General features: G+C 43.6%; 1 long non-coding RNA gene across 1 annotated transcript; it reads left to right on the forward strand.

Annotated features, from left to right (window-relative positions):
• Positions 1-5,108: 5,108 nt before the first annotated feature.
• Positions 5,109-26,176, forward strand: LOC116153425 (uncharacterized). Its single transcript, XR_004137155.2, has 7 exons — positions 5,109-5,220; positions 5,746-5,817; positions 19,769-19,949; positions 24,071-25,002; positions 25,153-25,373; positions 25,676-25,832; positions 25,927-26,176. It is a non-coding gene; the product is annotated as an uncharacterized LOC116153425 (long non-coding RNA).
• The last annotated feature ends 516 nt before the right edge of the window (positions 26,177-26,692 follow it).

Below are 26,692 nucleotides of genomic sequence, written 5' to 3' on the forward strand. Positions count from 1 at the left end.
TTATGTATTTTGTATTCTTATCCTCATTTTACAGATGAGGCACTAAGAGATTAAGAAAACTTCCCAAGGTCACAAAGCTAGAGAGTGGTATATTTGGGATTTAAATCCACTCAATTCGGTTCCAGGGTTGATTCATTTAACTACTAAGCGTACCTCCTCTACCACATCAGTGAAGCTTCTGCTACAGTGACAGTGCTCCCGGGCCCGTCATGCACAGCAGTGGCAGGAGTGGGACGGAAGTGTTGGGGCCGACTCAGAATCCAGGAGCCGCACACGGGTCACAGCTGCTGAAAGGAAGTGCCGAGGGCTGCGCTCCCTGACCTGTGATTGTCTCTCAAATGCCAGAATCTAGCTGTGGTTTTAGGATGGATAATTCCTCATCAAAGCACTGTGTGTGTGTGTGTGTATGTGTGTGTGTGTGTGTGTGTGTGTGTATGAATGATTCATAGGGAAAGGGCACAATGGGGCCAAAAAAACCACGTAGCTCGCTGTTTCTTAAACTTTAATATGCACGTGAATCACTCGGGACGGGGCCTGAGAACCTGCATTTTCATCCAGCTCTGGGTCGGGGTGAGGTGCCTAGGCTAGATCCACCACTTTCAGAAGCAAGGAGACAGAGGACCAAAGCTTTCAAATCTTAAAGAAAAACACACACTGGGATCCTTTCTTCCAATCAAACCTTATGTGAAGATTTAATATGTAAGACAGATAAAAGTGGAGCCAGCCTGGGTGCAGTGAAGGGGGCAGCCAGGAGCCCGGCCCCAGATGCCTTTTCTCTCCTCCAAACTCATAGGACCTCAAAGAAACACGAGGCAGGTCTGAAATAGCCCAGTAATCTGGACTCTCTCCCTGTCTAACAAGGCTTTACTATAATACTGTACATGTGGCTACCAAGTGTTTGAAATGTGGCCAGGTTGACTGAGGCATGGAATTACTGAGTTAATATAAATTAACCTAATTTAACTTAAAGCTTTAGCAGTATAAAATATTCCTCCTGTTAAACACAACTTTGTTGTTTTGGTTGGACATTTAATTACGTTGCATAAGATCTTACTATAGTCTACACCTAAACACTTCACCCAAGTTGATGTAAGGCTTGAATGTTTTTTTTCTGTATGTCTAATATAACTTATAAGTATTGTGTTTATTTGAATATTTTCTGCAGGCAACATGAATTATAATGATACCCATGGAAATTATAATTAGTGATTACCTTTATGAAACTTTCAAAATTCATTTATTTTAATAGTAACATAATTAAATTATTTTTCCAGTTAAAAATAAGTATGGACAAATATTTAAGTTTAAAATGAAGGCATATTACTGCTGTGGAATCAAGTGAAGATGTAGCAGCTATTACTATGACTGGAACAGTAATGTTTAGGTATTTTTTTCTCAAAGGAGTTCCACATTTACAAAGAAATGTAAATTTTTGCCCAGAAAAGTTGAACTCAAGGGCATGGATATTTTTTAATCTTTTCTATTTATCAAAGAACATTAGCTTGATATGAAAGAATTAGTTTCTATCATGATGTACTGTGATCTAGCTATATCAGTTTAAAAATCCAGATTGATTGGAATTTTGAAATAACAGACTTATGTTTCCATTATTGCTTCATTTCACTGTGTGACACATACTGAAAATATTTGGGCTGGGTTTTCTGGAGGAGATGCTATTGAGAAGTAATGGATGGAATTGTTAAGACTCTTCAGTATAGATGTGCAAATGCTATGAATCATCCCAGTTTCCAGAAATGTTGAAAGAAATAGAAGACAATGGGTTTAATGAATTTACTGTTATTTGCCAGGACTCATTGTCTGAGTCGGGGAAGAGTTTTTACAAAGATTTGCTGTACTGGGAAGCCCAATTTCTTTTTTTTTGAAACAAAAGAAATACTTGCCAAATGGTCAGTGATCAAAGACACACAGCGTCAGTGTGATTCATGTCTCCTCACTGATACTGCACTGCATATGGACGTGTGAAATTTGAAGTTTCAAGTAAAGGAAAGGCTTATTATTTGTGACCTAGCTAGACAGGCACCAAAATTTATGTTGAAATCAAAAATTTTCATAATCCAAATCAGTGACAACAATTTTATATCTTTTTTCTAATATGAATCAGTTGCAGACAGTTTTAATTATAATTGACAGTGTTATTATGTAAATTGGCTGGAAAAACTTGAAGGAAGCTTTGTCGATATTGATAAGTTCAGAGTTGCTTTTTAGTTTATGTAATAACCTTTTGAATTTGTGTCAGTAAGACTGAGATGATCCAAGATTTAGTAAATTTAGCTAAACTGAACAAAAATTGTTTTGAAACCAATATGCTTTTGCTCCAAAGTCAAACCATTTCTTCTAAAAAAAAAACAACCATGAATTAATTTGGTCAATTGGATGCAAATATTAAAAGAAAATTATTTGTAATATTCAACTAACTTACTGGGAAACCTTTAAGTTTGTTTGGAACATCTTGGTTATGTGACTATTTTTTTAATGATAAATTTTATGAACTCTAAATACAGATCTAGTACTCCTGATGAAAATTTAGTGTTCAAATTGAGATGTGCTGTAAATATAAAAACACTCTGGATTTTGAAGACTTAGCATGAAAAAAGAATGTAAAGTATCTTATTAGTTTCTTATGTTTATTACATGTTGAAATAATACTTTGGATACATTTAAGTAAAATATGTTACTGAGAGTAATTTCTCTAGTTTCTTTTTACCTTTTAAATGTGGGCACTGGACAACTTAAACTTATGCATATGGTTCTCATTTTCCGTTTTTCTTTTGTACTCCTGGGATATTTGTGTGTGAAACTTCTCCATGAAAGCAGGGATCATCTTCGTCCTTTTATTTTTTCTCCACTGCTGAATACTTGGTATTAGACCTGTAACATTCAGAAGGCACTCAGTAAATGTCTGCTAAATGAGTGAAAGATTTTGGGTATATGCAGTTTTTTTTTTGCTATCACAGATATCTTTCATAAACATCTTGTGCAAGTTGATGTGTGTATGTGTGTGTGTATGTCTCGTGTATTTTATTTATTCCCTTAGAATAAATTCCAAGATCATTGTGTAAAAGGGCATGGATCATTTTTATAACTTGTTAAACAATGCCAAGTTAATCTCAGAAAAGAATGAACCAATTTATAATGCCATCCACATTGTAAATTGGTTCAGGATATCGGTCTCCCAATGCCAGCTTTTAAAATTATGTGGAATGATTAGCAGTGTGGCATTGGGCAAGTTACTGCTCTCTGAAATTCAATTTCTTTAAATTGTAAAATGGAGATAATAATATAAGGTTGAAAATAGAGTGAGTGAGTGGGTAGGCAAATACTTACACAATATTTGCCTCGGGTGAAGTTGGCGTTAAATGCATGATTCCAGTATAAAAAAGTGGAGTATCATAGTGCTCTCCTGTAATAGTAATGCATCTCTGCTGGGGTACAAACCGCCAGGGGAGGTGGGACATGGCTCCTCCGAGGGCAGGGCGGCAGATATCAGTCACGTGATAGGTAACTGCTGGAGCTGCTGGAGTCAGACATGTTTGGGAGAAAGAAATTACTTCACCTTTTTGTACACTTGATTCTCTAGCCGCAAAGGTTTATTTAAAATCATTGTAAGAGCTAACACCCCATATATGCCTAAGAACACAATTCCAGGAATACTTAATTTCAAAATGAATACTTTCTATTACCTAGCACACAAAGAAAAAGTCCTGAATAAAAATCCCCTTGGGTGATGATTTGACAAATTCCGAAATGGGGCGTGGGTGGGTGGAGATCTTTAACCAGTTTAGAGGATCACTAAGAAAAAACAGCTTGTCAGCTGCCCCATATCCAGGTATTATTCTCAGATTTAGGAGTGCCTAGACCTCCTCTGTCCAGTAGAGTAGCCCCTGGCCACGTGTGCCGGTTGAGCGCTTGAAATGTGACTCACCTAAATAATTAGTGTGAAAAAAAAACGCAAAATAGCTCATCAGTGATGTTTACATATCATTACATGTTGATATGATAATATTTTGGATGTCTTGGGTTAAATAAAGCATATCATAAAGTTTACCTGTTTCTTTCTCCTTTTCCAATGTGACTATTAGAAAATTGACAATTACATGTGTGGCTCACATTACATTTCTATTGGACAGTGCAAGTTCAGACCCCTGCATCTGCTTACAGCATTCCCAGAAACAGTCTAGAACCAGTGGCATACTTTCAAATATGCATTGACAGCTCTGATTAGCTCTAAGCTGGGAATTCACAGCCTGGGAATGAAGCAGCAAGTGTTTGCCTTAGACAGGGATCTGTGAAGCTGATTGGAAACTGCTAAGAGAAAAGGCTGTCACCAGAACTCAGACCAAAACCACCGCTGTTAACATCAGTAAAATTCCAGAATTTCCTTTTGCATTTTAATTAAAATGGACCATTAGTGAGGCCAAAAGTCTGACACCGATAGCTGAGAAAATTTTTTTTTTATCTTTGGGTTTTTCAAGTCCAGAAAGACAAAGATATAATAAACTAATAATGTAGTTCTCCTATAAAGGAGTAAAACAAAGCTATTTAGATTAGAAATTATATCATTGTGGATCCTCTAGGAAGCAGATGCCAAGATGAGCGGAAACATGCAAGAGATTTATTAGGAGAAGTGTGTGTGAAGGAGAAAGGGGGAGGTGGCAGGGGATGGCAGGGAGAACCTTCAGACCATAATGCAGGCCTGACACCTGTAAAAGGAGAGAGGGAAGGACGAATTGGGTAGAAAAAGCCTCTGACATCAGTGCCTTTCGGTCAGGACAACAGGAGTCCCAGAGCACAAAGGCTGCAGCTTATGTCAAGTAGAGGAGCACTGTACCCCCACTGCTGTGCTCAGCCACTGTCTGGGAGCAGCCTGGGGGACACCAACAGGAAGGTGGGTCCACAGGGCACTACCTGGGGCTGTCAGGCAACTCTGCTCCCCTCAGCAAGTACCCCTGAAAGGCAGCTGAGTGGTGCACTGCCACACCACCACAGAGATGTTGATCTCCAACATCAGATATTGTGCTGATTTAGAATTAAATCCACAAGCTCAGGTGTTCTTGTACTCTTCTCTATACAGGTGTGAAGTCCTGAAAACCTCCATTAGAGACTGGGCACTTCTGCAAACTGATGTCCTGGGTCAGGACCAGAGTCAGAAGACCAGATCCTATCGGTGTTGGCTCTGCATGCTCAAGGCACTTTACTTTGGTAACATTGCTATGAATTATAATATCTGCCTTGCAGGGTAGTTGTGATTATTAAAAAGGGTATCGTGTAAGGAAGCTTTTCACAAAGATAAGATTTTTTGATCACTTCATTCATATACTGAGAGTCCCACCTACTGGAAATCAGGTTATCAAAGCTAAAGACTTCTAAGTGCAGTTAATGTCATGTCGATTTCTTTAGCTATTGGCAATACTTGGCTTGAAAATGACTCCCATCTATGGAAAGTCAGTTGAATCATTCTAACTGATCCAGGTTGCACACAGATCAGGAATTTCTTGCAGGTTTTCATCTTAGAACGCGTCCCCCAGACATTCCCAAGGAGGGATCCATTCCTCCATTCCCGTCTCTGCTCTAATGTCACCTCCCGGGCCTTCCTTTCTCCCCCTTACCCAAAATAGCCACTCCATCCCCACTTGTCCCTTACCTTGCTGTTTCCCTTCTCAGTGCATGCCAGTTCCTGACATTGTATTATTTTGTTTGTTAGTTTATTATTGTCATCTCTTCCAGAACATGAGCTTCGTGGGGTCAGGAACTTTGTCTCCTTGACTGTCATACCCCTGGAATACTGCCTGGCATATAGTAAGTAATTGTTCTTTTTGACTGGATGAAATTCACATGTGGTTTCCAAAGGGAATGAGAAAGCAAATGAGGAACTGAGAACAATAATACTTTTCATGAATATCTGGGTTTGCTTTAATGGTGAGGGGAGGAGAAAGAGGCTAATTGCAGAGCACAGGTGTCCTAGCATCTCACCTTGGATGGCTTCCACCTCCTCCCCAGTAAGACCTTTCACCAGAATTGCTAACAAGAAGCAAGCAGGCAGATCCAGTACTCAGTTTCTCTAGGGGAGGTGAGCAAGCTTTTTTTTTTTTTTTTTTTTCCCTTAAACCCATGGAAATTGGGTGGGAAAAGAAAATTGAATAAGAGTTCTGCCCAGCCCACCAAACAGACGCTCAGTCTTTGGAGGATCAAGAATAGTTATGTCTGGTGTGGCTTGTCCCTTTAAGCCACGAACCAGGCACAGCTGTAGTCTAGAGCAGGGAAAGCTCTCGCTCTACATCAGCGTAAGAGGCAAAAGTGGCATTGCAGAGTGGCTGATGTCAGAAAGGTCTGGAAGGTCATCTCTCCTGCGTGGACCCGTGCAGCAGCCGAGGGGCCGTGAGGGATGGAGGAGGATTGCTCATCCTGAGAAGCATTCCGGCGGAGGGTAGTGTCCCTCTGGGGTGTGGCGGACGGGGTTCCTGGACTGCCTGCAGTAGCTTCAGACTGGAGGAACTCTGTGGCCCTTTTCACTTACTGACTCCATGAGGAAACAGACTATTTACCCAGAAGGTCAATAGAGAGAAAACAAGAAATGGGGTCATTTAGCAGCCAGATGAAAGCACTCAGCTCTGTATAAGGGTAACTTGCTCTGCGATCACTCTCAGGTTCCTCCTTCCTCTGAGGAGGACCTCGTTCCTGGGAGAGCCCCAAGGTTCCAGGGACCCCCACAAGCTAGGAAAAGGCTGTCTGCCAAACAGAGCCCTATGTGAGAGAGGAACACAGGGCACAGCCAGAATTCCAGCAGTCTCTCCCCTTAAAGGTGAGTGCTTCTTGCTCCTGTCCAGAGGGGAGGGAGTCAGCCTCCACTCATTCACGAGCTTTAGTTCAGTTCTCATAATACTGTGGGCAGTAGACAGAGCACAGGGCTGGGAGACAGAAGACTGAGGTTCTAGTCCCAACTCCACCTCTTACTTTGTGACCTTAGTCAAGTTGCTCAGCTTCTCTGGGCCTCAAATTCTTTTCCATAAAGCAATAGGATTGAGTTAAATGACCTCTAAGGCTTTCTCAAGCATTTTTTTTCTTCTAGTGCTCATGTTTGTGAACAGGTGATTGGGTGGATTCAATGAGGGCTGGATTATAACTCCCTTTTAGAGCTCTCTCTGCAAGGCAGTTTAGCATTTGGCACTAGGGGTGGGAAATGAGGTGTGATTGGCCTGGGAGCTGCTTGTCCTGTCTCTGCCCCAGGGCTCTGGGGTGGCCCTTTCAGGAGCGTAGTGCCCTCACAGAAGAGGGTGGAAGGCCTGGTGATGGAGTGCAGGTACCGTCAGCTGGTTCTCCCGCCTCCCCCCGCACTGACCTCGGAGTGGTGAGTCACACTTCATTACCACGAGTGCCTGGCAGCGGCCCTACACAACTTCTTGAGCTTGTCAACACCCAGGGTAGAATAAATCATCAGAGACCCATTTTTAGCCAAATGTGAAAAATGAAGTCACCAGAAGTTGCCAATTAGGGATGCAGATGGGAGGCAAGGGTTTGTTGAAGGACAGGGCTGTCTTCCCAGGGAGCCAATCCTGGGAAGTCTATAGGATCTGCAGCCTCACAGCATTTGGAGAGAAGGGCTGGAGGGAGAAGCCCACAGCTGGAGGGAGGGCCCAGGGTGCTCCCTGCCCCTACCTACTTTCAAGATTGCATCCACCAGCAGAGGGATCCTAGCTTCTTGCTCTAGGAAATAGGCCCTTCTTGCTATCTCGAATAATAAAATCACAGGGAGTTAGGCGGGAGATGCTGAATTCTTTAAATCCAGTGACCTTCCAGTCTTTTGTTCTGCTTTATTTTAGGAGCAGAGGGAAGAGGGAGAGGAGGGTTTGCATTTGCAGCCTGTATGCTCAGCCTTCCTTCCGCTTTCTCCCCAGCTCTGGCCTGGACTAATTCACCTCGGGGGCTCTTCCACTCCTACCGTTCTGTAGTTCATTACTAGATTCGAAAATAACACGTTTCATCCAAGCTGAGCATGTGGGAAAATTGCTGATATTTTAAAGATGAAACAGCACCATTTCAGAAAAAAGAAAAAAATTCCAGTTCTGTTACTTTTATGAGCTGTGGGATGCTGTTCAAGTTACTTAACCTCCTGCCTTTATTTCCTCCTCTTGTCAAGTGCAGAAAATAGTAGTGCCTGCCTCAGAAGGTCCTTGGGTAGATTTAAAGATAAATCAGGTCAGGGCTTGTTTAATACAGGGCCTGCCAATAAGCCCAGGCAAGAGGGTGTCTGAGTAGAAAGCACACTGGTAGGGCCCAGGCTCTCTTAGGGAGACAGCAGGAGCTGGGGGTCTGTTTCAAAGTCTGGGTGCCCATTCTGTCCCCTCTCGGTCTCCTGAAGGGACAAGTGAGTTCTACTCCTGGGCAGCCCTCACAGGAACTAATGTGTCCTCTCTGGACTTGGCTGACTAGGCACTTTCTCTCCAGCCCTTGCATACGTCACGTATCAGGAGGGAGGACTGACAGCCTCAGAAAACGCATGAAGGCACAGAGAGGGAAGAACCAACATGTGCGTTCATTCATTCATTCATTCATTCATCCAGCAAAAACTGCACCCATCTGTGCCTGGTAGGACACCAGGCCTGGGAGGATTCAGAGACCACTGGGGCCTGGGCCTTCCCTTCCAAAGCCTTGGGGAGAGGCCAGCCTTCTTGGGACTCAGCTTCCCTCTTGACTCCCACCCTCCTTTTCCCTCCCCCATTAATTAGGCTTGGACCTTGGTCATCTAATTTAAAAATAATCTTTATATCCGTGGGCCTCTTCCTCTTGGGGGTGCTAGTTGATCCAGGTTATTAGGTCAGATTGTCAAAGGACCGAATATCCAGAAAAGAGAATTTACCTCCGGGTGAAATCTTGGGCAATAAGTACATTTGAGAATGAAACAGGAGAAGATTTCAGTTTCCTGTGAGGCTGGCCCTGATCAAATGCCCAGCGTAGAGAGGGGGCTGGGCCTGCAGGTGGGGATCGGGTGGCCCCAGCTCAGGGAAGAACAGGTCTGGCAGAGACTGCAAACCAGGCTGATGGTTCCCAGAGAGAGGTAAACACAAGGAGGTGGGTCTGAGGTGGAGCTGATTAATGGGGTGGCTGGTTTAGATTCAGGGGAGGATAACGACCTCTGCCTTTAAGATGATCTCAGGCCAGCTGTGCAGGGGATCTTCCCTCATTCAGAGACCAGCGCACGGATGAGAACGTAACCCCATCAAACAATGTTTCTCAGTTGACAGTCGTGTGTATCGGCGATTCACCTGGCCCTCGCCACAACCTTGTGTGCTAAGAAAGGGAGGTTGTGCTTTCTCCATTTGCAAGCGAGGAAGCTGAGTCTCAGTTGGCAAAGGGGACTTGTCCTAGGAGGCAGCTGACAGTGAGGGGCCAGGAGAGGCATCCAGGGTCAGCTCAGGCTGCAGTTCCCTGAGCCCTCTCCTGTCTTGTTTTTTCGTTTGTTTTATGTTTTTGTTTTGGTGGGAGGAGGATAGTGGCTGACGGTGGATTTCAGGTCCAAATTCTGGCCCTTCCCCTTACTGACTTGTGTGCTTTGGGGAAAGATGCTTAATCTCTCAGAGCCTCCTTTTCCTCATTTATAAAATGGGACAGTAATGCTGACTTTCCTATTCTTGATGTCAATATGCCAGGAATGAGGGCTGATTCAGTTCTAGGTTCTTTCCTTTTATCTGAACAGTTAGCTCCTAGAGCTTCTCACTCACACCTACTAGAGCTGTTACTCAAGCATGGAGGACAAGGAGGAGGAGGACGTGGAGCAGCATTTCCAGCTAGAAAGACTCTTACTAGCTCTAGATCTATATTGTCAACTGCCAGTCCAGCTTTCACACTTGGATCTCGGGCATCTCAAAATGGAACATCATGCTCTTCCCCAGAGGACTCCTTCTCTGATGCCCCCTGGCTCAGTCCATGTCACCAGCCACTCAGTTATTCATGTCAGAATTGGTCAGTTACCATGTATAGTTTTCTTTTCCACATTTCATCACTTATCAAGTTCTGTGGATTCAAAGTCCTAAATTTTGCTCCAATCCACCCATTCCTCTCTGTCTCCTCTCCTTCTCTAGTCGAGTCTGGTCAAGGCATCCTCATCTTCTGCCGGCACTTCTGCAGCATCTTCCAGGGGATGTCACTGGCTTCACTCTTGCATACTTCCTGTTCATTCTTTCCACAAAATTCAGAGCCATCTTTTTTAAAAAAATTAATTAAACCATTTGTAACACATTACACAAAATTTGCCATCTTAGCCATTTCTTAAGTGGATGATTTAGTAGTGTTAAGTCTATTCACATTGTTGTACAGTCTCCAGAACTATTCATCTTTATGAAACTCTTTATCATTAAATAACTCCACATTCCCCTTAGCCCCTGGCAACCACCATTCTACTCTCTGTCTTTGTGAGTTTGACTATTCTATGTACCTCATATAAGTGGAATTAAACAATATTTGTCTTTTTGTGAATGGTTCATTTCACTTAGCATAATGCCTTCAAGCTTCATCCATGTTATAGCATGTGTCAAAATTTTTTTCCTTTTTAAGGCTGAAAAATATTGCATTGTATCTATACGCCACATTTTGTTTAACCATCCATCTGATGGGCACTTGGATTGCCTCCACCTTTTGGATACTGTGAATAATTCTACTATGAACGTGGGTGTACAGATGTCTCCTTGAGATGCTGCTTTTAATTCTCTTGACTATATACCTAGAATTGGAATTGCTGGGATCATATGGTAGTTCTATTTTTAATTTTTGAGGAACTGTCATCCTGTTTTAACATAGCAACTACACCATTTTACATTCCCACCAACAGTGCACAGATGATCCAATTTCTCTACATCCTTACCAATACGTGTTATTTTTCGATAGTAGCCATCCTATTGGGTGAGAAGTGGTATCATATTGTGGTTTTGATTTGCATTTCTCTAATACTCAGTGATTTCGAGCATCTTTTCATATGCTTACTGGCCATTTGTACATCTTCTGTGGAGGAATGTCTATTCAAATTCTTTGCCCACTTTCAAGTTGGGATTTTCTTTGTTGAGTTATGGGAGTTTTTTAAAATATATATCCAGATACTAACTTCTTATCAGATATAAAATTTGCAAATGTTTTCTCCCATTCTGTGGGCTGCCTGTCCACTCTGCTATCTGTATCTTTTGATGCACTTCAATGACTTCTTTCTACTCCTAACATAAAAGGCCAAAGTCCTGCATAATTCAGCTTCAGGTTACATCTCTGGTCTCATGAAGCTCCCTATTGATTATTAGGCTGTCACCACTGACTTTTCTTTAGTTGCTCTTAGACGCTGTGCTCCTCCCCTCTACTGTTTGCTTTGTCCTTTGCCTAGAACACCTAACTAGTTAGTTAGCAGTGTGAGCATCTGCTCGCAGTTCACCACTCCTAGCAGCAGACTCCATGAGGACCGGCACAGTAGGCCCACAGGCCGTGATACTTTTAGGGATCCAGAAAGAAAAATACTTTAATTTAAATAATTTCTCTTCAAATTAGTTGAAGAAAAATGAATACAAGAATAATGGATATATAATAATAAATCCAATCTACATTGTATTTGTCTTTACAATAACACAGTCATCAAATATAAATTAATTGTTTATTTCTGGAGGAAAGAACTCAAAAAGACTACGTGCTGAGGGCCCACAAAGTGTATAATGTGACCCTGATTGTGCCTGTCTTGTTCATGCCTGTGTCCTCATTTGGCCAATGATAAGCCAACACATACTAGATGCTCAACTAACAGGCACTGAATGAACAAGGAATAAGGAGGAATAAGAGTAACAAGGAAATATCTGCCGCAAATGTCCTGAAATTCCCCGACACAGATTCCTGGAAATACACCCACAACTCTTAGTCATAGGAGGTAGAGGACACTGACCTTCTTCCTGTCTGAGCCCAATGGTGCTTTGTTCTGGTAGCTGGGGAATAAAGCCATCTGTTTTGGAAGATTTTAAGAAGGAACTACAGAAAGTCAAGAGCTAATCTTAACACAACTTAATTCAACCTGAGTTGTCCACAGTTCTTAAAAACTGAGCCTCTGCACACCGGGAGGGCCTGGGACTGAGGCAGTGTTTTCCCTTTCTTTCTTTGTCTGTTTTTTTTAAAATCTTTCAATACTTTAAAATTTAAAAAAGAAAAAAAAAGCTTTATTGAGGTGTAATTGCCATACAATAAACTGAATATACTTAAAGTGTAAAAATCTGACATATGTACATACCTGGAAACCATCGCCACAATGAAGAAAATGAACACGTTTATCCCTCCCAAAGTTTCCTTTGTGATCTTTCCCATCTGCCCCTCTCAGACCTCCACCCGCAAGCAACTGCTGATCCAGTTTCTGTCACTGCAGGTTAGTTTGCATTTCTAGAGTTGTATGTATATAAATGGAATATACAGTATGTATATATGTCTACTCTTTTGTCTGGCTTATTTCACTGAGAATATTTGTTATGAGATTCGTCCGTGTTGTTGCATGTATCAGTAGCTCGCTCATTTCTGTTGCTGGGCAGTATTTCATTCTATTGATGTACCACATTTGTTTACGATGAACATCTGAGTTCCTCTTTTTTGGCTGCTGCAAATAAAGCTCCTATGAACATTCATGTATAAGCCATTGTAAGGGCATGTATTTCCTTTTCTCTTAGGTAAATAACCTGGAGTAGAACAGCTGGATTATATGCTGGGTGTATCTTAACCTTTTTCAGAAACTGCCAAACTCTTCGCCAAAGTGGTTGTACTGTTCTGCATTCCCATCAGGTGTGTGAGAGCTCTAGTTCCTCCACGTTCTTGCCAAACTTGGTATGGCCCGTCTTTTTAATTTGAACTGTTCCAGTTAGCGTGTAGTGGTATCCGATGGTGGTTTCAATTTGCATTTCCCTGGTGACTCATGATATTGGACATCTTTTCTTGAGCTTATTTGCCATCTGTATACCTTCTTTGATGAAATATCTATTTAATTCTTTCATCCATTTGAAAAATTGGGTTGTTTGTTTCCTTATTGTTGAGTTTTGTGAGTTCTTTATGTATTCTGGATACATATACTGGATCCTGGATACTTTATTAGATATATGCTTTGCAAAGTTTTCCTCCTAGTTTTTGGCTTCTCTTTTCATTCTCTTACCACTGTCTTTCAAAGAGCAGAAGTTTTTTAATGTTGATCAACTTATTCTTTTTAGGTGCAGTGCTCTTGGCATTATACTTAAGAAATCCTTGTCCCTAACCCCAGATGACAAAGAGTTTATCCTATATTTTCTTCTACATATTTTATTGTTTTAGAGTTTACATTTAGCTCTATGAGCCATATTGATTTAATATTTGTATATGGTATACAAATGTATCTATTTATAGCTAGTTAACCAATTTTCCCAGCGTACTTTGTTGAAAAGGCTGTCATTTCTCCACTGCCTTGCCTTTAATCCTTTGACAAAATCACTTGTCCGTGTATGTGTGGGTTCATCTCTGAGCTCTGTTCTGTTCCAGTTCTATGTTGTCTGTTTTTATGCCAATATCACACTGTTTTGATTGCTAGAACTTTGTAATAGTTTTTGAAATCGGGTAGTGTTAGCCATTCTGTTTTGTTCTTCAGATTTGTTTTGGTTATTCTAGGTGCTTTAGAACCAACGTGTTAATTTCTTTAAAATAGCCATCTGGTACTTTGATTGTGAAGCTTTGAATCTATAGAGTAATTTGAAGAAAATGTATGTGTATATGTGTGTGTGTGTGTGTGTGTGTGTGTGTGTGTATCTCTATCTCACTATACAGCCCTATATACTGTTAGGATGTCAATTTTCTTCAGATTGCTGTATCTATATCTACATATCTCCAGCCCTTCTTTTCCAGCCTTATCACCTTTTTGCAGATTCTAGGCCATAGCTCAGATGGTGACCCCACCTAGAATACGCCACCCCAGATTACAGAGAGCATTGACGTAGAAGGCAAAGGGAACAGTTCTGACTAGACGGAAGTTTAAAGAAAACTCTAAAATAAAAGCCAGCTAGAAATAAGGATGTGTCACAAATGTGGTAGAGAAGTTAATAGCCTCAATCTTTAATAGAGTTTCTTCTTTGATTTTAAAAACCCACAAAAACATCAATATAGGAAAGTGGGCAGGGGACATGAACAGTCAGTTCACAGATAAGGAAATAAAAATGACTTATAAATCTATGGGGAAATGTTCAGCTTTACTGGTAATCACAGAAATGCACTCACAACAATAAAATGCTGTTTGCCCCCTGCTGCATCAAGCAAGATTAACACCGTGACACTACTCAAGGCTGGCGAGGGTGTGGGGAGGATAGCCCTGCTCCCACACTGTTCAGGAAAGCAATTTGGCAATGGGCTTTGAAAAAAATATTCGTACTCTTTACGCAGTAGTTCCTCTTCCAGAAATCTTCCAGAGAAATAATCAGAAATGCAGACACAGATGTATGGGCACAGATGTTAATCACAGTGTCATTTATTATTGACGGTAACCTGCGTGCCCAACGCTGTGGAAATGAACGGATTGTAGTACATCCAAACAATACAGTCCCCGGCAGTTACTTTAAAATGATATTGACTAAGCTGTTTTAACGATATGGGAAGGTTTTTTTTTAACAAAAACTTAAAAAAAGATCAAAATTGTGTATTCAGTATGATCGCAACTATATAAACTTTGCAGGGAAAAAAAAAGGCCCTAAGGTAATGAAAAGAGTGGTGTGATTTTGGGTGATGGTTATTGTCTGTATCCATTTTTAAGGTAAATTTTACATACACAAAAATGCACAAATCTTCACCATACAGTTTTGACAATGAGTATACGTACTCATCTCGCATTCCTGTCACACATAGAACGTCTCCATCTCTCTAGAAAATTCCCTTGTGCCCCTTTTCTAGTCACTATCCTTCCTGCAAGAGGCAACCTCTATTTTTCTTTTTTTTCCCTCCTTGATCTGTTTTGCCTGCTCTAGAACCTCCTAGACATAGACTCGTAAAGTACACACTCTTCTGTGTCTGGCTTCTTTTGCTCAGCATTATGTCTGTGAGTTTTATATTTATTTTAATTTTCTAAATTTCGCTTGTTGCACCTGCCCTATTCCAAGAATAAAAAAGACTTATTTTAGAAAAGCAGGGCTCTCATTCTTTGTCCGCCCACATTTGGTCTGTGTGCACCCTTGTGATGCTCCATCCGTCAAGCCCTTGGCCCCCTGGTCCCACTGACCTTCCTCTGCTGAGCTTCTGTGCAGCTGGGGGCTTGCCGGACACCTCACTGTCTGATGCTAAGTGCCACTGTAGGAGAACAGCTCTGGGGTGCGCCCTGCTGACCCTGCACATGGCTACAGAAGCCACACGGGCAGGACTGGACCCACGGTGGGTGTGAGTCTTGGCAGTATGCCTTGTGATCTGCTTCCCTCTTGCCCTCTTTCCAAGGAGGCTGACACTCCTCCCATGTTTTAGGGGGAATGAGGCTCCAGCAGCAGGGACCCCGGCACTCGGGTTGCAGGCCTCCGGCCCCCTTTGTTCTGGTGTCACGGGCCACAGGGAGCCAGCACCTTCGGCTGCTTGTCCTTACACATCTGTGTAAGTAATAGCCTGTCTGGATCTAGACCGGGCCAGTGTTTCTTCCCCAGCCACAGCTCAGTTAGGCCTTGGTCCTGCCTTGTGCTTGACAGTTTCAAGGGCACGTCTTTAATTTGTTTCCTAGGCCTGCCCTAACAGAATACCACAGAAAGATATCACCTCGCAGTCTTCGAGGCTAGAAGCCCAGATCAAGGATGGGAGCCCTCGAAGGGCTGTGAGGAAGAATTTGTTCCGGGCCCCTCTCCTTGGCTGATAGACGGCCACCTTCTCCCTGTGTCTCTCCACGGCGTTCTCTCTGTGTTTGTGTTTGTGTCCAAATTACTCCTTTTTATAAGGACACCTGTCATGTTGATTAAGGCCCGCTTTAAGGAACCCCTCTTAGCTAATTGCTTCGGCTACAACCCTGTTTCCAAAATAGGTCCCATTCTGAATATTGGAGGTTAGACTTCAACTTACGAATTTAGAGGGGGGACACAATTCAACTCATAACAATGTCTTTGTCCCCAACCAGACTGTAAGGTCCTGGCCAGGAGGGTCTCAACACATGCTTAGCAAGTTTACAGTAGGTAACAGAAGAAAGTGAACTAAATAAGGAGTTGTCAGGAGGAGGCTGCAGGGGGACCTGGGAATGGCATTACTCCAGTCATATTCCCTGCTTGTCAATGACCCTGAACTGGCCATGTTCGAGAAGGTGAATGAAGGTTGTAAACCAGACATGCAACTTACTAGTTTCCAACAGGGACCGGAGGGACTCCCTCTAGCCATGGTATTCCTTGCCTTCTGTGGGGCTGAGTTCCTGCAAAGCCACATTAGTCACCCCAGGATTCTGAGAGCCTTGGTGAGCGCCAGGGAGGCCCCTGGAGTGAATGCAGTTCCTGGGGAGGCTGGAGGAGGAACTCAGAGGTGATACCACCCATTTTCCAATGTTACAGGTGAGGATACTGAGGCCAAGAGGCTGAACAGGTTGTCTGCTCTTGGTGGTAAAGTGACAAAAGCTGAGACAAGAGCCCAGGGTCCTGATTCCTGTGGAATGCTTTTCCCCACGAAGCTTTCAGTGAGCCATTTGTCTTCTCTTGGATGCACTGTCCCCAGCGTTAATGTAGCAGATGCCTTTGTACCCTGTCACAGAAGATAACGCCTCAAAGCCATGGATTCCCACAGCCTGGGTGAAGGGTGGTCGCAAGGAGCTGGTCGCAGAGAATGTCCCAAACACCTGGTTCTTCAGCAGACCCTCCTGCCCCAGCCCTGGGAGACCCCCTGAGTTCATGCTCAGGCACTGGGTTTACTTGTGGTCCTTCACGTGTAGTGCCAGATTCCATTCTAGTGGCCGAAGCAGGCTACTTCCATACTCAGCACTGCCCTATGCTTTAAGATTTTTTAAAAATAAAATCAGTGTTCATGTTCATAAATAGAGTACAAGTTCCTTTGAGAGACTTTTCCTTTATCTTTGTCTCCTGTTCCTGGTTGTATAGAGGCTTAGTAAATAGATAAACACGCCAACGCAATTTGTGGGAGAAGCCCTTCCCTGCTTGTGATGGTTGTGAATGAGAGGAGGCAGATTTGAAGAATCCATTTCTTTTCCCGTCTACCAAAGTCTACTGTTAGGTTTACTTTGGCAATAACATTCTCCCCGCCCTTCCCCTCCCCTGCCCTCCCTTCAGCTTCCAGACAGTGGACCTTGAAAGAGGGCTTTTCTTTAGGGAAGAGGGTTTAATGACCCCAAACCAAAGGGTTGTCAGATTTTTTCCCCAAAATCCTCTGTTTAGGAATATCAAGGGTTTCCCTTTAAATTTAATTAAAAATCACCACTCTAAACCAGCCATAAAAAGGAGGAGCAGGAGGTAAAAAAATGGCACCCAACCAAATCCTCAGTGTGAATCTTCAGCGTAGACCCAGTTTTCCTTACTGGAACACCAAGGAAAACATGATAAACATGATCAAAAATGGTGCCATTTGAAAGAGCTCATTAGTGCATCTGGGAACCACCAAGAGAAATTCCAGGGAATCAGTGGCTTCTGGGAAATGCATGTTCATAGAAAAGGGATCCACCATTTTCTCCCTGAAGATCAATTCATTAATGTCATGACATAATTTCCAAGCAATGTCTTACATAGCCTGACACTTTTTAAGACCCAGCGGATATTAACAGGCCACTCCTTTGGGCCTCAGTGATGCATAAGGAGTCTCCAAATGTTGATCTGAGCCTTTAAGAAATATTCATGCTTAATCCAGGACTGCTCCCAGAGTGTGTCTTCACTGTGCTCCATCCTCTTGTACAGAATCTAAGGTCAGAGTTGGAAGAAACAGTAGGAATCATCTGTAACCATCCATCTGTAATATCATTTCAGATACTGCCTCCCCGTGAGGTCTTTCCTAACCTGGCAGCAAACTAATTACTTCTTCCTCTGAGCTCCCATGCCCCTTGCCTGGTGTTGGTTACAGATTTTCCCAGCGTGCACTATAATTATTTGTTTGCATGTCTGTCTGCTGGGCTGTGGGCTCCTGAGAGCCAACTTCATGTCTTAGGCTCACATTCTACCCTGGCTCCTAGCAGGGCTCCTGGCAAGCGCTGGCTGCTCAACTGATGCTTGTTGAGTGAATGAAGGAGGGCCCCACTTTCTACAGGTGATAAAAGCCGGGGACACACAGGCGGCTGATGTGCCCTGGGTAAGATGAAGATCTCTTCTCACTGCTTATATTCTTCTGCAGTGAATTATGAAAGAGATTGAACTAATAGTAAAATGTAGTTTTTATTTTCTGTGTTTACTGTCTCTGACCAGATATGTAGAGGCCACATACTTCCAGCTTGTTTTGTGTGTTGCCTGATTGTCTTATTGAATGTGGTTGACTCTGGTTAATGATGGGAAACTGTCGTCCCCTGCTCTTGCTCAAATCTCAGGCTTGTTTGGCCTGCTTGTCACCATTCAAGAAAATGTAGTTGGCTGGAAAGTAGGAGATCATGTCATGAGTCTCTTTTCTTCCTTTTTCTTTCTTAATATTTCTTATTCTCTGGACAACTCGAGTCAACCCGACTATAGACTGGGTACATTTGGGAACAAAACTTCAAAGACCTGAGCTGTCTCTTGCAAAAGCTGAGCAGAAGTCCCAATTTGCTGTTGACCTTTTCAGTTAGTATGTGAACAGGTAGAGCTGGGGTTTTCAGCTTTCTGCCACTTGTGTCCAGAAAGCTGTTTGCCCAAAATTGTCTTTCTGATTTTGCCCACACATACCAAGGTATTGCAAAAGGGAAACGAGCATTGAAACTGCCAGGAATGATCTTTGAGATATCCAACAACACTTCTAGCACAGGCATGGCCAGTCAGGGTACCCTCTTCCAACTCTGGGGGAGAGGGGTGGGCGAGCCCGAGCAAGGAGGGGGGTCTTGGGGAAGGACAGGGGCTTGAGTCAGCAGCTGGGTACCAACCGATATGAAGCTAGTTCAGAGTTTATACATCTGGGATGACCACAAGGATGCGTTTCAGGAGAATATCTGCCTGAGAGTAGGAAAGACCTGGGGCAATTAACATCTCCACCTTCTGCTCTCTGAAAGCGGCTCCCAAACTGTCTGCATAGCAGAATCCCCAGAGGATCTTTTAAGAATGCCAAAGCCCTCAAACTTACGGCTGCCTTGCTCTCCAAAGCCCAGCTGAAAGCCACATTTATGAAGAGTGACCCATTCCTCTGGGTTAGGTGTTCACCACTTGGGTCCCACAAGTCATAACACATCTGTGACTGGGGTTCAGGGCTCTGGGAACAGGAATCCTAGGCAGCATTTTGTATTTGTGTAAAATGTCCACTTCCTCGCAGGGAACTATAACACAGCTTTCTTCAGATTCTCAAAGGGAAGCTCAACACCACACCCACCCCCACATTTAAGAATTATTACCTTAACATCTTCCTGGAAGAAGCTGCCCCCAGGCATGTCCTTGCTGAGTGGGCCTCTGTGGAACTGTTTTGGGGATGACTTTTGGCCTGATATACAAACTTATATTGAGGAGCCATGAAAGAAATAACCCTTGGAAGTCCTGTAATAAGACGTTGGTGATTTGTGGGCGATATTACTCTGTGTGCAATCCTAAAGCAGCAAGAGAGAGACATCTTCCAAGCCACTGGGCAGTTGTTTTAATCTTGTGGACACTTTCTTTTTGTCTTTGGCTTCCAGAAAGCTTGCAGCACAAGGAAAGTTAGAAATAATTTTTCTCTGGTGGAATGAGTGAAGATCAAGATGTGAGGCATGCCTGGCCTCAGTGGGCCGGAACCCAGGGAGCGCCATGTCTCGGGAGGAGTACCCTAATTTCAGCGCTGGGATCGCTCATCACTGAATCCTCAACGCTGGGCACACTGTAGGTGCTAAGTAAATGCTTTGTGAATGAATGTGGTGTTCCACAGAGCTCTTAAAGCTCTGTGTTTCCTGCCGAAGTAGGGGGACCCCGGCCCACCTCTGTGTTGCATTATTATTTGGATCTTGAGGCAGGCTGCCTTGTGACCCCAACGCTGCCCAGAGATCCTTGAAGAAAAAGCTTTTACACTTCTCACTTCCATCCTCCTCTCCCTCCAGCCCTTCTCCTTCCTGGGTTTCAGGTGTGGAGTGTGGTCTGAGTGACAGGTCTTGCTGAGCTGGAGACTTCCCGCCTTCAGCAGAGACAGTATTCCTGCATCCAGCAGCAAATTTTCTCTACTTGAGGCCTTTTCTCTTCTCATGCAAATCCAAATCCATCCCAAGACCTGGGCCGTGTGGTTGATTCACTCATTGCCAACCCAGGGCTCAGCTCTGGCTCCAGGCGGCAGCTGCAGGACTCGGGGCACACTGTTTATCTTCTCTAAGCCTCACACTCCTCATCTGTGATACACAGATAGTAACAGCACTTCCATACGGGCTTGGTGTGAGACCCTGTTAAGCACGGTGACTCAGGCAGACCCCAAGCAAAACCCATCACAGATCAGAGTCTAAATGTTATTTAGACCAGCTTTTTGTTTAAGGTTTCTTGAGGACACTGAGGAAAGAGGGTACACAGCCCTACACACAGCAAAACTTCCTTAAAATTCTCTGTAGACATTTCTTCCGCTTACCCAAGTTCCATCCCCACAGCAGCTGCCTTTTCTCTCTCTCCAGGTGGTACTCAATGCTGGGATCATCTTATCTCAGAGCTCCAAGCTCTTCTTTATGTAGAAAGAGTTCCCTTTTGACCACTAGTTTCTGCATTTTTACCATCCCTTCAGCAAACAAAAGACTCTCCCTCAAGGTCCATTCTCTACAGTGGAATAATATATACTTAAAAAAATATATTCTTTGTTCTAGTCAAAAATTTAAAGCATTACTTTGCCAAAACCCTAAAGCTGAGATCCCTTTAAAATAGCTATTTGTTTTTGCTAATTTGTGGATCTCAACCTTGGCTGCACCTGAGAATCACCTGGAGAACTCCCAGAACAACCCCAGGCTGTACCCTAGACCAGCTGAATCAGAATCTCCCAGGCATCAGTATTTTCAGTTGAAAACCACTACTCTTGGTCCTTTCCTCTTTAAAATGTGCTCCACAGACTGGCAGCTTGGGTGTTAGGTGGGAGCTAGTTAGAAATGCAGAATCTCAGACCCCTTCCACACAGATCAGCTTCTGCATTTAACAAGATCCCCGGGTAACGTGAATGCACATCCAGAAGCACCCCTTTCGGCCTTGCTCAGCCTCCGGGTGAAGTGGGAGTGGCCAGCAGCAGATGCAGGTACTGTCTTGGAGGACTTCGCCCCAGGATGAATGCAGGGCTGCATGATGAACTGCCAGAGATCCTGAGCATAAAGTCGGAGGGGGTCCTCACATCTGTATGTTCACCAGACTCCTAGAGGCTCCAGTTACCAGCCAGGAGCGGGTACCCTCCCCAAGGAGGTGGTTCTCAATTCTGGCTGCACCCTGGGATCACCAAGGGGAACTTAAAAATAATCCCTATACCAAGACTGCAGCGCACACCAACTGAATGAGAATCCATGGAGGTGAGACCCAGGTATCAGTATTTAAAATCGAATCAGGTGATTCAGTCGGTAGATAATCCTGAGAACCACTGGGAGGACTTCTGATACTTTTCAAACTTACCTGAGAATAAAAATAAATCTGAGCATTATGCTCCTAGAAGAACTCACTTCGTATAAAAGTCAAATCCTTACAGCATGGGAATAAATCATTAACCGCTGCTGGTGGTGGGGTGGGGGGACTCAGTGTGGGCAGAGTAGCCTTCTCTTTAGCATCCTGCATAAACTTCCTGTCATTTTGGCAAATGTCCTATCTCATCGCTTCCTGTATTACGCCTGAAATAGTCTATCGGTTTAGAGATCTCTGTGCCAGATGAAAATGGCTTTCAGTTACATCTGTTCCTGTGTTTGGCCTCCCCAGCATGTGCCCTGCAGCCAAGCATCAGGACAAGGGAAGGATGCTGGGAGGCAGGGGTTGTTTCAAGGCGACCAGACTTTTCTTGCTTTTGCATCAGACTCTGAACTCAGGCCCCGTTAATGCTCCGCATCCCCTGCCTCCCACCCCTGTCTATTTCCCTGGGGAATGTGCTGACAGCCTGCCCTGTGTTGCTGAATCCCTGGAGAAAGACAAGCTAAGCATTTGGGTCAGGATTTCCAGAAGTGGGCAGGAGCTGGTTGGTTCTATTCCCACCTGCTAGTTCACAGCTGAGCTCCCACCAGGAACAGAGGTTCTTCCAGACTCCCGGTCTTCATTTCCCCCCTCATTACTGCAGAGGTGGTAGTGAAGTCTTGGTCTCAGGCCAACTCCAGCTGGAAGCAGCTCAAGGCTAGGGTTCCCTCAGAAAATTTCCAGGAATGAAGGAAAATGCAGGAGAGGGAAGCCAGAGGAGTGAGTCAACCAGGATATAATCCTCTGTGTTAAATGACCTTTTAGGAGTAACATTTTTTACAGTTTTATTAGGGTATAATTCATACATAATAAACTACCTGCTATTGTAAAATGATTATAAATCAATAAAAAAAGTTAAAAACATAAAAAAAATAAACTACCTGTATTTTAAGTGTACAATTTGATAAGTTTTGACTTACGTATACCCCTGTAAAACAGTAACTACAATGATGGTATTGAAAAGAATTTATTTTCCCTCTTTTTCTGGATCAATGAAAACAAACATCTAAAATCCTACTAAAGAAGCATGCGCATGTGTGTATCTATGTGAGTTCAGCTGCTTTGAACTTTGGCAAATGTATCTTTAAAAACTCAGATGTAGAGAATCTTTTGAACCTCAAACAAAATTGTTAATCACAAATCATATAGTTTGCAAACTATTCTTTTTTCACCATTTCCGTATTAGCTCATAAGGCATTTTTAATTTTAATTACATTATTTTATAGTTCACAAAAACTTTGGCATTTACTACCGTATTTCTTCTGGTGTGATTTTATTCTCACCAAAGCCCTGAGTGTTCATTATTATTCTTTCTGTTTTAAAGCAAAAGAGTGTAAAAGGACTTGGTTAGGACCACACAGTTACTGCAACCAGGCGGTTTTGATGATGGATTCCCAGCTCTGGGCCTTTTGTAGCACACTGTGTAACCATCCGTGAGGAAAAAGGAGAGGCCTAAAAACCCAAAGAATTAACTTTTTAAAAAAATCTTCAAACAGCCTTGACATTTATTTTTTAAATGAAGATTTATTTCACCATGGTATGCCATCACTTCTGCACCATGTGTGAATAAATGAACTTTGGCATCAATGAATTCCGTTAGAACCTTGTGATTCTTTTGATGCGTTGCCAATTAGCCTAGAGGGTCAAAGTCCTCAGTAGTATCCAGAGAGTGACAAGTGGCTTTATTTTTCTTTGGTGGGGGATTTAAGATTTTTTGAACTGAACTCCTTTTTTTTTTTTTCTTTTTCTAATTTTTGAAAATAGAAGTTGTGAATATACTGGATGCCTGATGACCACGGGGAGGCTGCTGCAACATTCTGAATAGTTAGTCCAGAGAGAGAGAGCCCATCCCCTCAAGGGGACATGAGAAGATGTCCACCCCTAGTGCCTGAAATGACAGCCAACTAAGAAGAGCAGGAAAGTTTAACCCTGAAAGTGATAGGATCCAGAGTTTAAAATCCTAAGGTCCTAATAAGTTAGTAGAAAACGTTGCAAGTTGGAAGGGACCTTAGCGGTTTTTCTAGTGCAATCAACTGATCTTACAACTGAGGTCCTGGGAGGAGAGGTGGTTTCTCCAAAGTTGTCCAGCTGGTTAGCCAGCCACAGGGCCAGGCTTAACACAGAAAGCCTCTATCTCCTGGGCGTCTTCCCACTGGATCAGTGAGCCTCCATATTGGTTCAGTTGTCAGGAACCCTTTTGGAAGTCAAAACCATTTCACAGACACTCATGTAACTCTTGCTTGGTAATGACTGGTTGAGCAAATAGATAATGAGAAAAAGCAACTGTGAGTTCATTAATAATTCTCAGTTCTCTATACAATGCCGTCTTCTCCCAGGAATCTGCAGGTGGAGACCGGAGGCTGCTCACGCCTACACCCGATGATGCAGTCTCACCGCTGTGGCTGGACTCTGCTGGTCTGGAAGTTTCCCTACCCAGTGGAGAGATAGTTCCATGGAGGCACAGGGTAAAATCCTACAGAACTAGAACTAGGAGTAGGACTGTGATAAATGCTGAGCCTACAGGGTCTTGGCAAAGGAGCCCTATGCCGATTATCCAGGGGAGGCACTGCTGTCAAACAGAGGGCAGGGGGCTGTCAAGGCCAGCAGAAAACAGACTACACCAGGTAAGCAGGTGCATCAGCGACCCGTCCCCCACCTCTTTCTTGTTCATCTTGATTGAAGGAAGGTAATCTGTCATGACCCAGCTAAAGAATTGCATTTGGTTTAGCTCAGTGATAACGTTCCTCTCTCCTTTTGCTAGATACGTGATTCGCAGCTTCCAGTGTAGCAGGAGTTGTCACCTGATGCGGTTCTGGCCAAGAAGATGGGAGGAGAAGCCTGCTGGAAGCCCAGCGGAAAGCTGTGGCTTTGCGGATGAAAAGCCGCTAGCCGGTGCCATTCTCTCGCTAGTCTTCCTGCTGTGAACATGGCCAAGGTGCCCATGATGGTATCTTGTGATCGTGAGGCAAAGGGCAGGAGTGGAGTGGAGATGTGACCCAGAGACCTGACATTATAGCTAAACCTACCCCAGAAATTGCTTTCAATTTCTTGTTATATGAGAAAAACAAATCCCTGTATTTAAGCCACTGTTATCTGGATTTTCTATTATTTGCAGCTAAGAGATTTCCTGATAGCAAAAGGTAGAATCACTCAACTGAGCAAAAAACAAAGAGAACCTGGAAGATGAATGAAGGGAACTACGGATGTCCATTAACTACAGCCTCAGGATCAATTGTAGAATTAAGGGCATACCCTACCTCTTTTTCAGGTTTATTTTCCCTTCCTTGCTAAAGTGTCTGAAAATTGAGGAATTATACCCTATTCTGCCACCACCATTTTTATAAAACAAGACAGATGTTATTATTTTAGCTACTGCCAGCTTAAGAATGTTCTGTATTCCTTCTGTCATGTTTATCAGGTGTGTTGGTGGCGGTTACATTCACCATTTGCCCTGAGTTTGCAAAATAATGAGGAATAACCCCTAGAAATGGTAGCAGAGGGAACACAAGAAGAGTGAGTATCCTCAAGAGATCGTGGGCTTGATGCTGAAAAACAGCTTTGTCAGGTGCGGCGTGACATGGCCGTGGCACACGATACCTGCAGGACGTGCACATTTGATTGTCTCCTTGCTGGGAGCAGGTGAGTTGTGTGCAGCTGTGTGTGTTATGATTTGGAACACTGGGTGGGAGCCGTGAAGACAGAAGGATGTGTTGCAGGTGTGTAGTCAGGCGTCTGCTGTGTTCCGTGTTCTCCTCGAGCTCAAACTCCTGGGCCTCCAGCCACCTGCTCTGAGACGGAGCCCTTGGTTGGTTCTTGCATGGGAGTAACCACTGACTGAGCCGTGGGGAGGTTGCCTGACTCTAGGACAACCAGTCTCCACAATGGCCTTAATGTTGTCTAGTATGAAACAATGGCCTCAATAAATGGATTTTCTCTCTTAGAAATGTGAACTGAATGTTCAAAAAGAACTCGCTACTTGGGAAGAGAGGAGACGTGAGGAGGTGGCTGAGTCACGTTAATGCCTGGGTACTAGTCGGTGTGGACAACCTTCCTCCTGCCCCCGTGGGTCCATGATGACTCCTGTTCCCGGATGTGCATGTGTGTTGGTTGGTTTTATGTCAGTTTGGCTAGTATACTGCCCAGTTATTTAACCAAATTCTAATCTAGGTTTTGCTGTGATGGTATTTTGTAGATGCGGTTAACATTAACGATCAGTTGAATTTAAGTTAAGGGAATCTCCCCCTCAGTAATGTGGTTGGACCTCATTCAATCAGCTCATTCAATCAGCTAAAAGAAAAAGCTGACGTTACCCAGAGAAGAAATGCTGCCTTAAGACTGCAGCATCAACTCCTGCCTTTATTAGTTCTATTTCTCTGGAGAAATCTGGCTGAAGCACCATGGAAGAGTCTGCCTCCTTCACCACTCCACGGCATTACTACCAAAGAGCCCTTCTTTCTGACTTTGTTCCTTAAAATCAAAAGAACCTAGACAACAAACTCAGTAGTGTCTGGTACTTGTGTGAGATGGTGGCTCCTAACATTAGTGGGAGACGTGGTGATTGAGTCTACAGTAAGTGCTGTGGATTCTCAGGCTCAAAATACCTTCAGTCTCAAGGAATTGGGAAGCACAGATTGACCTGCTCTGCCTCGGATATAGGATTTCATTAACTGCCTTTGCCCTGTGCGCCAGAACAGTAGGAAACAGATTCATTGTCCCGGGAAGCAGTCCTGTTCTTCCAGGATTATTTAGTGAAACTTGCTTGACCTTGTACTACAGACTTGTTAAGAGAGAATGAGCAACTCAACCCATGGTAGAGCAGACAGGGGCTCTAGGGCACATGACGTCGGGTCTCCAAAGATACCCACATTCTGAATTCTCCCTCATACCCCTGCCTGCCATGGGAGATGCTTCCTGCACTGGGGACGTGCCTGCTGCCCTTCCTGTTTAAACCTCAAACT

Source organism: Camelus dromedarius, chromosome 5 (genome assembly GCF_036321535.1).
Source record: "Camelus dromedarius isolate mCamDro1 chromosome 5, mCamDro1.pat, whole genome shotgun sequence".
NCBI classification, from domain to species: domain Eukaryota; kingdom Metazoa; phylum Chordata; class Mammalia; order Artiodactyla; family Camelidae; genus Camelus; species Camelus dromedarius.